The following is a 13759-nucleotide window of genomic DNA, read 5'->3' on the forward strand; positions in this document are numbered from 1 at the left end:
CCTGATGATGACAAAACCTTGTACATTTGCTGTTATGTTAAACTTATATTAAAGTTTTTCTTCATTACCCATTCAAGCCGTCTCCAGCCATTAAAAGTCAGTTTATGTATTTTGACTATTTTCTCAGACTTGAAGTTGAAGGTTAAACTTAAATTTATTATCAATATTAATTTTTGAAATGTATATATATACACGGTATATTATAATTTGTCTTTATAGGTAGCGTGGCCGAGTGGTCTAAGGCGCTGGTTTTAGGCACCAGTCTCTCAGAGGCGTGGGTTCGAATCCCACCGCTGCCAAATAGTTTTATTTCAAAGACATTGTTTAAGTACATGATGACATTGTCGTTGCAATTTAACGATATTTAGTCGAACATTTTGCTAAAACCACAAGTTTTACAAGATAATAGAGATTACCGATTATTCTAATTATTTTACAACTACTCCAAGTCGTGTTGCAGTAATTTTATGCATTATTTCTTAACACATAATTACTGGCTGACAGTAGTGCTTTCGAATTTAATATTGGTACACTTAGCATAGCGTGTTAACCACTATCACGTATGTCGTATGTCAGATGGCCGAAAGAGACCTAGTACTAGACGAAAGGTACTAGAAACAGTGTGGTTGGCATATCATAATAATACACTCTTCTTTGCTTTCACTCAGTTCTCATTAAAAAATATTACTATAATATTCTGTTAACATTGTGGTCTCTTGACACGCTCTGGAATTAATAAGTTGGCTTGCTGATTTATCACTTCTTAATAATGAGCAAGTTAATTCAAGAAAAATAATTAACAATATATGGTTCTAAAATAAGTAACAGTTAAATAATCCTTACCCTAATTCGATCAAATTGTGACATAAATACAACAAATGATTAATAATTACATTTCACTAACTTCATCCAGTGCACACCGTAAAAGTTATTGTCCAGAAATTTTCTAAAATAAATGGAGTCTGAACAACAACTATTTCTGTCATATCCAGGCCAGATTGAATATTTTGGTAGGCACTGGATATAACATTTTCCATCATAATTAGTAAGCTTAAAGAGCTTTTTTTCGTTTCACAAACTCATACATTTACGCCTAACCTGACTTTCCTTCTGCCACATTAATACACCCTTTTCTGTCAACCCAGAAGTTCTTACTAATAATTGTGTGTTTTGGGAAGTAAGTAAAAGTCCATTCATGCTAGTTTTACGGACATTTTTCAATATTGCACATTTCAGATAATTTGAATATCTTCATTTAAAATACAAAATTTTGAATTTGTGGATGCTTTTTAAACGAATAACTCAGTTCACTTCATGGCTTTTTTTTTAATACACGTGTGTGAAACTGAATATTTTAGATAAATAACGAATCATTGTAAATACTGTTGACATGGTAGTTTTACTTGATTGGAGACATCAGTGGCTTTCATCTCCATTAGAAATTGTTAGACGACGTTTAACGTTACTGTCGTCATCAGCTGAGGATCTCGCAGTAATTCGAAACATATTAAAAAAAAAATCATCATAGAAGTTTCCAAACATGTGCTGTCTAAACCTTCTCTAAAACAAGTTATATTCCTTGTGAAAATTGCGATGACTGATAACCAATAAGTACTGTTTTCTGAAATACCCTTATTTTTATTGAAATTGTAAAAACTAAGAATTAGGCTTTTAAAAAATTAAATACCATGTGAATAAACAACTTATTTCTTTGTTTGCTAATATTATTTTCTTATTTTGTATTATTTTAACTGTATAAAACATATTTTTATTTTTAGTACTTAAAAGTAACAAACATACTAAATAAAGTTAAATCGTATAAAATCTGCTTGCTGCTTTATTTGTGATTACTATAAATGCTGTACAACAGTTAAGTTTCTGTTTAATACAATAAAAAGTTTTATGTAAATGTACGTTAAACAGTCTGGTTTCTAGCAAAAATTGAAGAATTATAAAATTTCTTTCTAATCACCCGTACATTATTATAATCACAATATATCTAATTTTTCAAGGTTCAAATTTAATGACAAGTAGCTGTTATATTCTTTCAATAGCTAATACTAACAAAATTCTCTTTGTAGTACTTCAAACAGTATTTCATGGTATTGCCTCATTTTTTCCTTATTTATTAAAATACATTTAAATTAAAGTTTTGACATCACCTTTTTTATTTATAATACAGTGAAAAGAAAAAAATATGTAAATATTAGTCTAATATTTAATTTCATTTTTTAAATTAAGTAAAAGTTCTTGCTTTATATTTTTTTCTGGAATAAATTGTTTAAACATATACAGCTTAATATGTTACTGTTTCCAAGGTCCTGATGCTTTAATTAGCAATATCTACAATATTATAACTTCTAAGAACTAATATGAAGTTCCCCAAAATTATAATGGATTCATGTTGTTTTTATTACAACTCTCAAAAGATAATAATATTTTATGAAACAAAAGTTATTAAGACTAAATGATTCATATAGGATCTATTAAGTTTCTTGCTATATTTGCTTAAAAGAAAAACTTTATATAACAGTACAACTTTCAAAAGAGCGAGTTGCTCTATAACTACAACAGAGAATTACAGCAATATTTGGAAAAAGTAATTATCAAAGTACTAACCATGGAAGGTCGAAAGCATGTTACATGTTAAAGTTAAAAAGGAACTGTTTTTTGATCTAATGAATGTAATGAACTTTGAAAAATGTGGTTTTTATCATGTCTCTTTATTGATGTTTTAGACATAAAACTTAAGGAATAAAACAGAATCTCAGCTCAGACTTGAAATACTATTTTTCCTCAGATCTGGTATTTTGCTTCACAAACTCAAGACATTTTAAGCCTAACATGACTTTCCTTATGCCACATTAATACACCCTTGTTAATATCTTTTTGTGTACTCATGAAACATACAATTCTTAAAGTTAATAAATATTCAATAATGTTTCACATTCAAACTCTTTTGGTTATTTTTATGTTTTAGCTTTCAAAATTTTAAAAAATCTTAATTTAATAAAAAGACCTTGTGTACTAAATGTAAAAAATTACTCCTATATGAAATCAGATATAATTTCTTTAACATGCAAAAATTTCATCTGTTACAGGGCCTGTGTTGATCCCAAAAAATGGATTTGGCTTATTTGTAACTGAAATCTCCAGAATCAGTACGTAAACATGGTATGATATTTTATACAAAAAATAATTACAGTTTTTCAAAAAAGCAGCAATAACAAATAATGATTTTATATACGAGAACTAGCTATTCATATCCTCAGCCTTTTTTTCATCTATAAATTTCTTTGGTAGCTTTTCATCATCATCAGACACATCTCCTTTCAAAATATTTCGAAGATGACTTACCAAACCACTGGGATCATCCATCACAATTTTACCTAACAAATAAAAAAGTAACATGATTTATACTTAAGAATAACATAGTAATGATGTAACTTTTTGTTTTTTTTAATTTCACGCAAAGCTACACGAGGGCTATCTGCACTAGCCGTCACTAATTTCGCAGTGTAAGACTAGAGGGAAGGCAGCTAGTCATCACCACCTACTGCCAACTCTTGGGCTACTCTTTTACCAGCAAATAGTGGGATTTACCATCACATTATAATGCCCCCACGGCTGAAAGGCCGGGTATGTTTGGTGGGATGGGGAATCGAACCCGCAATCCGCACATTACGAGTCGAGTGCTCTAACCACCTGGCCAATAATGTAATTACAAAAAAGAACTAATTACAATAAACTGTAAAATTAATTAGCAACATTTCAATTACAAAACATGACACTTAAATCATATAATTCATCATTTTCATAATTATGACATCACCTCAGAAAAACTCAATTAGGATACAGTTTTATTCACAGGCCATTTATTATCACAATCAATGATGCAACATCCACTACTTTGCTGGTTATACATTGAAATAAAGTATGTAAGTTATTTTAATTATTTTCATTTAGGTTATTTTAAAATATAATATGAAGGTTAACTTACATTATATTTAGACCTACCTTTTGGAAAAGCAACAAAAACTACTTTCTTTCTAAGCTTACAAAAACATGTGTCTGTGTTTTTAGAATAACATATACGATATCCAATTTATTTGAAAACTGAAGGAATTGTGAAATCTAGTATCTAGGATATACAAGCAGAAACATGGTTTAATCATATATTTTTACCAATTATTCAGTATTAAACAAGTCTAGAGATTTATAATATTGCATAGAACACTTATTATCATGTACTCTTAAATCAAATAAGCAAAGAAACTAAAGCATCTGTCTTAGTTGATATAGAGTAACATGTTAGTTGTATTGTTATAAACAAAATGATTCTTGACATAAATTATTTTATGCAACTTTATTTGCAAAAAAAAAGCTATAACTTGCAATAGAATAGCAATATATACTGATGAATCAGTGACCTGCAAATACTGAGGGATGTATGATAATCTTCTGCACTATAGCTAGTTGAAAGAAATGGTTATAGCTACATTCATATAATATTGTGTCTTCAAGTATAGAGTCTTACATTTTGATTACATAAAACTGGATAAAGATACAAACACCACTTTAAAAATTATCTCGTATAAAATTAGGTGTTCAGAAACACCTAGAAAGTGGTACATTAGAAAAAGCTAGAAAGCCCAAACTTAAATTGGTTGATAAAGACGTACCTTCTCTTATATTAGTGAGACCATCTATTGTGCCTGGTGTGTCACATTCTGTTTCAGCATACACCTGAAACAAGGCTTTCTGTTCAGGAGTTAACTGTCTGCAGTATCAGAAACAAAAAAATTATTTAATCTTGTTGAATAAAATGTATCACAATATATGATACACACAGATATACAAACATACACTAAACACCTGTAAAGAGACTTGTTTATTTTTTGGTACTAAACCATAACATTTCACAAACATACTTATAGAACAATTTATAAATTGAATTTGTTGAAGAAAAAAAAACATTACACATTTTGCTTTTTTTTTCAGAACAAATACTTACCATGAGATTTTAAGTTAACCAATTTCCCACTAGCACTCTTTAACTTCCTTAACCAGTTTTATACTAGCACTCTTAACTTCCTTAACCAGTTTTATACTAGCACTCTTAACTTCCTTAACCAGTTTTATACTAGCACTCTAACTTCCTTAACATACATCAAAATTTAAAACCCTTTTCCTAATGTTAATATATTGAAAGGAGAAAAAACAAAATTTCAAAGTAAAAGAGGATTTTAAGTAGTGCTTATATAGTTTAAATCATTAAAAAATTTAACTTTTAAAACTAAACTCTATACTACTTCTATAAGAAAATATTACATATTCTTTGAGCAGCAGCAAACATCAAAAACATTCAAAATTAAAGTTAACTTAGTGATTTTAACTATTCACTAGGCTTTAGTAATTTCTGTATTTTCCAATAGCCAATTCTTTTTATTTTTTTTTATATGTAAAACCTTCTATAAATTTAATATTGTAAATGATAAAAGAAGTTAAGACACTTTACAAAGTAAACAAGGAACATGCTTTCCCTGTATTATAAAGTATTCAGAGTAGAAGGGAAAACTCTCTCAATTAATAAGATGAATGTCTCCTAAACAATAAGTGTGCAATAGATAGAAAATAAATTATCAAAGTTGGTTCTTAGATTTAAAGTTATTCTGCAAAGAACCATCAACCCTTGTCAAATGGGATATAATACAGATCAATGACAACAGTCTTAACCAAAAGTGATTGTATTCAAAGTTACTATCACCGACAAAAGTAAGTTTAGATAGATCAGTCACTCGCGAGTGAATCCAGGAAAAATTCAGTTCCTTGCCTCTTTTCTGTTAAGCAGGGTCTCTAACCACTTAAGCTATTAGGCTTGAACAGCACAAACCTTAGCCTCAGTCTCATTAATAAATTAAAATAAAAACTGAAAGGATTATACAGCTTGAAATTCATGTACTCTAAAAAGGTATATTAAGCTAACTATGCAAAACAATTTCTATAATAAAAATTTATAAGAATGAAACTGGATATATTAAACATTCTAACCAAGAGGAAGAGGAAGAAGAGAAGGCTGAGCTTGACTGAGATGTGAGTTGAAACCCCCAAGATGAACAATATATTGAGTTGGGTGGATAAACCAACCCACCCAATCAGCTTCTTGGAGGAGAAGTTAGGTGTGTGAAGAAGTCTCTGTGTAAGATGCAGCCAGAAGAAACCAGTCATCCATAAAATAATGGAAAATGAGACTGCAAGAATGAAAGAACCAGGTAAACAATGGATCATCTGGCAGAAAGTGTAAGGTGCTGATGCCAGTCCAAAAGGAAAAGCTTATAATTGATTAACGTGATCCTCATGGATGAAATGTAGAAAACGACATGAAGCCCGAATAATAGGGACATGAAGCTAAGAGTCAGATACATTGAATCTCCTTATCCAAAGCCCTCTAAGAAAGGCCCACTGAGAGATAGAATTCTATGGTGAACTGAGGCACATCAGGGAAGCGATTCAGACAGGAGAGATCGATCACAGGATGTCAATCCCTGGTCTTCTTTGGAGATGACAAAAAGTCAGGAAAAGAGCCCTGGAAGCACAGGAGAAACCTGTCCGATAACACCCTTGATGAGAATGGCTTGAACCACTTTTGTGAGACACTGGTGGGAAATAGGATTTTAAGGAGAAGAAGGAACTGGGACAGGAGATAAGGTCAGTGGTAAAAGTCTCCCACACTTCTGAGAAACAAGCAAGCCTAGCTACCAGATGACCTGAAACAATAGGGTAGTCACCATTAATGATAATGCCATATAGGAAGTTGGTGAACATGCAGATATGGTCCAGGAAGGAGGAACCGGTAAAGGAGAGGATGGGAAATAGAAACTGGAGAAGGAAGAGGTTGGGACAACAGGAAGTAAGGGAAGATAATAAAGTGTGCAACCTAGTGGATTCAACACAAAACTCCAAGTGTCTGGAAGTCCACCATGTGTGGAAGGAAAAGGCATACAAAGACAATCTGGACAAGTTGGGGAGTAGAAGGGTCCAGACTTCTGCCAAGAGAGTCTCAGGAGAAAAACAGAAGGCCTCGGACAATAGGCGAATGGATGACAAATAACAAGGAAGTATTGTGAGGGAGATATGGAGGCAAGCAAATTATGCTTTAGGGAAGTGCACTGAAATATTGGAGGCTGAACCTCAAAGGGGAAGAAGTGAATCCAGATGTTGTTCCTCAAAAAAGGATTTGCTGAATGATGATATGCAAGTGCAAGAGCCTCTGCAGTACATGGGGACTCAGCATACTAACCCCTGCACATAATTGATCTGCAAAATGTTTGGCATGGACCCTGATATCAGGCAAACAGGGGAAATCAAAAACTCAGAACTAGGTGCTGCAGTTAATAAGGAAGAGAAGGGATCAAATGACATGGGTGACAAAGACAAAACAAAACACCCTGTAATATCAAGTCTAAAAATGGTGACTGAGGTCTAGATGCAGGCTGAGAACGTGCCTGCACAGCAAAGGAATGGGAGAAGGGAAAGCTGTCCAAGTCTGCATTATCCTGATCAACTTCTTCAGGTAATGGCAGAATTGCTCGTAGATTGAGAGATCCCTCAGCCTACATAAGAGAAAACCATCTCTCGACAAACTACAGCTGACACTTCCTATGCCAATAATGCCACATCTGTAACCCTTGTCATGGGCAGTTGAATGCCATTACAGTCGGTATCTACTGTAGTCGGAATAGTAAATTGTGAATTCAAAAATATTGACTGACTATCAGTAATTGAGTGAGAAATAGAATTCACAATCAAACAAAGAAATCCAGCTCGACAGTGCATTATAAATAATACTTCGAAATGTGAAAATCAGTAATTGAATATTTTCAAAACACACTAAAGAAAAATGTCTGAAATGAAGCTGTAGATCTTAACACTATTGTGCCAAAGCAATAAGTGAATATTGGGTTCAACTGCAAAGACGAAGTCAGCTATGATAGGAGGATGTATCACACTCCTATTGGTGGAGGGTTGTTGCATACTAATTTGTCAACATGGTAAAGGAGAGTAAATACCAGATACAACATACCAGGATACTGAAAAAACTGACGATGAAAATATCAGAAATCCTATAGGTTATGTAAATCAATAATTGTATGATGGACAAAAGTATTTTTATTCTTCCAATTAATATCATTTCACAGACATATCTTTAGAACATTAAATTTATTAGCTTTCTCGCTACGAACTCAGCCAAATCGAATGACCTTGTCACCATTTCATACTCATTATAATTTCCATACTATAACTTTTAATACACTTCATGTATCTTCACAAAATTTTGCAGCCTTTTAGTAAACATTACAAGTCTTTTCCACACAAAAAATCCGATTTTTAAATTTAGTATTTTTTCTCAGTAAAACTTTATATTTTATCTGTTATTTTCTCTACCCTAACTTTATACAAGGTTGGTCAATTTCACTGATCTCTTTATTGCCTTAACTACTTCTTGCACCATTACAAGTTGTAAGCCACTTAGCAAACATGTAGCTCATGTTACACTATCGAATTACGTTACACACGAGCTACTTGTGAGTGTACCCATGAAAAAATGTTATTCTTATTCTTATTTATTTCACCTAATCTAACCTTAAATAACAAAAAAGGTTTCCTATTTTTACATTCTAAATACTTTTATAACAAGAAATAAAGAATACTGTTGACTGTTGCTAACACTTAACTCTACTTCTTTTATAAAAATGGTAGTACTGCACTGAATATTTTTTTTATTTGATTAGATAATGCACCAAAAAACCTAGAATAATAATGTGCAAAAAGCAGACAATATTCCATAACTATCAACTTTTCTGGCTTTCTAACTATGTGAAAAGAGCTGTTAAAACTTCATCTAAGCTTGTTGATGTGTTTCCCATGGTAATCAAGCTTGAACTGAAAGTGAAAACGACAATTCTCTTTACAGGAAACAAAATATTTTATTTGACAGATGATAACCTTGGCTTTCTATAGGTTATAAATAATATAGTATTGAATGTCAAAAAGAACTATTAGGAATTTTTGAAAGAGAGAATGTGACAGGTAAACATGGCAAGATGGGTCTGATTGTTTATTTCATGGATCTGTAATGAAATACGATTGAAGGCTATGAAAATTATGCTTTGCCTGAGTAATGACAATATTATATTGAGTAATTTACAATAAATTTCATACTTCTTGGAAGGGTTGTAAATAAATTACAGAAGAGAGGATCCCTAGAAAGCAAACATCACAATTCTCACACTAAAAGAAATTCTAGACTTTTTTTTTTAACACTGCCTTTTAAAAGTAAGAACTTAAAACTTATATATTATTACAATATAGATTAGTACTTACATTTTTTATGTTATATTTATTGGTATATCACGAAAAGCTAATAGATTAATTAAGTTTGAAATGTAACTCACTAAAACCTCATGATATGTGCAGAAAAAGATACCTGTGGAGAGAGAGTTAACACATTTGATATTTTGTGCATAACAGAGTTGTACTGTTTACTAAACATTTGCTAGATTTTGTGAAGATTCACTTCAAAAATTCAGAATTATGGTCAATATTACTTCTCTAATACAGATCAATTTTTAAGCAAAACATATCATGCTTATGACTGCAAATCTTATCATATGCAATAAATTTAATTAACCTGCTCAGTTGATAAGAAAAAAACAATCATAAGAAGTACATCTTGGAAGACTTTTCAGCTTTACAAATGAAAAACATTGATTTCTTGCTTCAAAAATAATTAGAATTCTATTTAAAGTAAAACAAAAAGTAACTGAAAGTAGAATTGAAAAATTTTGGCTAAGAAAAAAATTTACCTACTTCAGAACTGTGGGCTTAAACACAATAGGTAACTTATGAATAAATATAATAAAACCAACCAAATGAAATCATGGGAAATAAAAAATAATTGTGCTTATCTGTACTTCTGCTTTGGTTTATTTAAACGTATTTAACACTGAATACAATAAAATACATAAGTACTGGCTCTTTAATATGCAAGTACTATAATACCTTATATACAGTACATATTTCTTATATTTAACTGCTCTTGTAAAATATGAAGCTAAAAATTAACAAGAAACAGCATTGAAACAATTGAATACTATACTAGTAGAATAATTCACCACTAAATATATTTTGAATACTAAATAAAGATACTTACTGTGGTATTTCAAGCTTGACGTGAACAAAATGATCCCCATAACCATGTGAACCTACTCTTTTGATGCCTTTTCCTAGTAACTTCAATCTTGTATGAGAAGAAGTACCTGGTGGGATCTACAACCAAGTAAAAAGTTTTACACATACATTTATCTTTTAAAAAATTATGCTAGAACTTTCTTTCATGAAATAAGTGTTATTTGCATTTCTAATATTCATTAGTTCATTCAACATTCATTACACAAGTAAATTTTATGTGAACAAAGCTAAATATTTATATATATAAATGTTCTGTAGCTAAATACAGCGAAAAGCTAGAAAACAAAAGTTTGCAACAAGAAACAAATAAAGTGGTTATATACTGACTTTCGATTAAAGAAAGGAAAAAAAAAGATTATATGGAGCAATAATATTTTATTATGTATATGCACAAAAAATAAAGTTCCATAACTTCCATAATTTAAGTATTACACAACTTTTTAGAACACAAAACTTTACATGCCATAAAAAAGTCCTTAAATTGTATATTCTCATAAAACACTGTATTATTGCATTTACTATGATATTTTCAATCAGTGTCAATACAGTTATCAGTACTAAGGATGCTATTTTAATGGAAGGCAGAGTATTCCTACTCAGGCTCAAGATCAAAAAGCTAAAATAGGAACTGGATAATAGAAGCATGTAAGTAAAATAAAGTACCTGAAGCTTATACTTTCATTGTTGTACTTTCGGTTGCTACTGTCTTTTGATTAGCTAGTCAGTTCGGGTTATGCCACAATATCACTTACTAGTGGTAATCAAGCTTACAATGTTTCTTTTTCGAGTAGGAATAGTTTAGAAACATAATTTAACAATACTTAAGTGATAACTAAAAAAATCCAACACTCAGTAAAGATCAAGCTTCTGAGTAACTTAATAAGCAATGATAAGATATATAGTATACCACTAGACATAGAAAGATTAATGTATTCTAATTAATGATAATTTGTGTCTTTAAAAAATACATATACATGAAAAATATAAGTAACCATTTAAGAATGGTTTGAAATTTAATAGTCTATTTGTGAAAAATGTAGGAAGAAAGCTCATAAACCTTGGTAATGAGTCTTAACTATGGTGAATATTTTTTTTTAAACTGATTAGGAAATAACAAATTGAAAATTGAGTAGTGCTAAATAAGAAGATTGGCCTACTGTATACAAACCAAGCTCTCTGCTTTTATACTTGTAATTTTTAAACTTTGTACAAGAAAAAGTCAAATAAAATTGAATTAGGAAAAAAAAATGATTTTCAATACTTTTGTTGTACCCAAGATCAAAATAATTAAACTATTAAAATACTTCACTGTTATATGTATCTTGATAGTTAAATGCAAGTAATGTTAAATAATAACATATTACCAAACAAAAAAATTAAAGAAAAACTTTCCTTTATGTGAACCATATTTGCAGTAAATATCAATCTCTTTTTTTTCATAGAATTTTGTTGTTTCTCTTTAATGCTTTACTATTACTGTATTGTGTTTCTAACATGTGTTTACTATTATAAAAGCAATTTAACAGCTTTATTAATTGTGTGGCTTTGAAATAAGATGGTACTACTGGTAACTTTACTTTTTCATTTTGCTTTTCACTGAAAATATTAAACTAGCAATGAGGTTTTAATGTGAAAGTTTTCAAAGTAAAATTGTATTCTTAAAATACAAAGTATTTTTTAATATAAGCTTTTAGTAATTTGTCTTTGTGTGATAAAGCCCAACAAAACAGAGAACATGAGCAAAATGTCTTACTAAATAAAGAAATTGTAAATCTTGCATAGCAGTAACAACATAAGAACAATATTTAGTTTATAAATCTGGCATATTCCAGGGTTGACCCAACTAATAAAAAAATCTGAGGTTTCAGATTTTAGTTAAGGAAATACTTAAGAGCCATATGTCTAGCATTAAAATCTTGAATGGTTAGTACCCTTACTATTCCAGAACTGCTGTATTGGTTAGCATACACAGCAGAAACATGGAGATATGATTTTAGAAATACATTTATTTTTTCTCGACACAGGCTCAGTCAATTTGACCCACCACGTGACCTTTTTGTACTCGGTTCAAGTCTTTATAGATTTAACACTTCTAACTTTCAATATAGTGTGTATATCTTCACAAAATTTGGCAGTCTTTCAGTTAATATTATCAGTCTTTCAAATACAAAAAAAATCATATTTTTAGTGGTTTTTTTAATAAACTAAAATAAAGATTTTTCCAAGAATATATTGAGCATTTGTTTTGAACAGTCCATATGCAAAGTGATTTTCATGTTAAGATTAAAAATACTTTTCTTCATCTCAAAATTTATTTGTGTAATCTCTAAAACCTCCTAAATATATTTCAAATGTTTGTTTTCAATAAAACTTAATATTTTATGTTATTTTCTATACCCTAACTCTATGCAAAGTTGGTCAATTAGACTGACCTTGTAAACCCCCTCCACACACACACCAAAAAAAATCTAAATAAATCTAAATTACCTTCCTTTTCTTTCTAGAATGACTTCAAATGTAGCATGAAAGTACATTCGTTTATCCAAAGAAGCTTTAAACTCGTAACAGTATAAATCTATTTATAATTAATTTTAATTGTTTTGTTGCCCTTTGAACCATGTCATTATAAGTATAAGTCACTCAGGGATCATGCAGCTCATGTTACGCCATTGAAATACTTTACCCATGAGCTACTACGAGCTGCTTGCATGCGTGCTCATGAAACATTTTTATTACATTATTATTTATTTTACCTAATCTAATCTTAACTAACCTAAAGAGATCCCTATTTTTTACATTTTAGTTACTTTCATAAAAATAAATAAAGAATAATCATAAAAAACAAGAAACAAAGTACTTACCCAATCTTCTTTTTTTCTTGTCGATTATCGATGACAGTTAACCTTACTATTTTTATACTAATGGTAGTAATGCACTAGATATTTATTTAATTGAATAATGCACCAAAGAACATAGACTAATAACATGCAAAAAGTGGACAATTTCCCCAATCTCTCAAAATGTTTCTCGCTTTCTAACTATGTGACAAGAGCCATTACAGGTTCATCAAAGCTAGTTGTTAGCTTTCAAACAGGAACGGAGCTTGTACTCTGAGCTAACTTGACAATTATCTGTTTAGAACACAACATTATACAACAATTGATAGATGAAAACCTTGGCTTTCTATTGGTTATGGGTAATATATAATTAAATGTAAGAAAGAACTATTAACAAATCCTTAAAGAGCGGATGTGACAGGTGGGTGTGGCAGGAGGGGTCTGATTTTCTATTTGATAGCTCTGTAACCAAACAAAATTGAAGGTCATAAAAATTATGGTTTCTCTGAGTGATGACAATTTTATAGTGAGTAATTTACATTAAATTTTGTACTTTTTGAAGGGAAAATAAGATGCCTAGAGAAAATGTGTCACACTAGGGGAAATTCAGGATTTGTTTTAATGTTGCCTTGTAGAATTAAGAGCTTAAACTTATATACTATTAAATAATG

General features: G+C 30.5%; 1 long non-coding RNA gene and 1 other non-coding gene across 2 annotated transcripts; one reads left to right on the plus strand and one right to left on the minus strand.

The window, feature by feature from the left end:
• The first annotated feature begins 218 nt into the window (after positions 1-218).
• Positions 219-299, plus strand: Trnal-uag. Its single transcript has one exon. It is a non-coding gene; the product is annotated as a tRNA-Leu (tRNA).
• Positions 300-2271: 1972 nt separating this feature from the next.
• Positions 2272-10482, minus strand: LOC106478046. The gene is made up of 3 exons (XR_002609820.1): positions 10214-10482; positions 4683-4780; positions 2272-3389 (listed from the first exon to the last, which is right to left on the minus strand). It is a non-coding gene; the product is annotated as an uncharacterized LOC106478046 (long non-coding RNA).
• Between the last annotated feature and the right edge of the window lie 3277 nt (positions 10483-13759).

The sequence above is a fragment of the Limulus polyphemus genome, unplaced genomic scaffold, assembly GCF_000517525.1.
Source record: "Limulus polyphemus unplaced genomic scaffold, Limulus_polyphemus-2.1.2 Scaffold8, whole genome shotgun sequence".
Classification (NCBI taxonomy): Eukaryota; Metazoa; Arthropoda; class Merostomata; order Xiphosura; family Limulidae; genus Limulus; species Limulus polyphemus.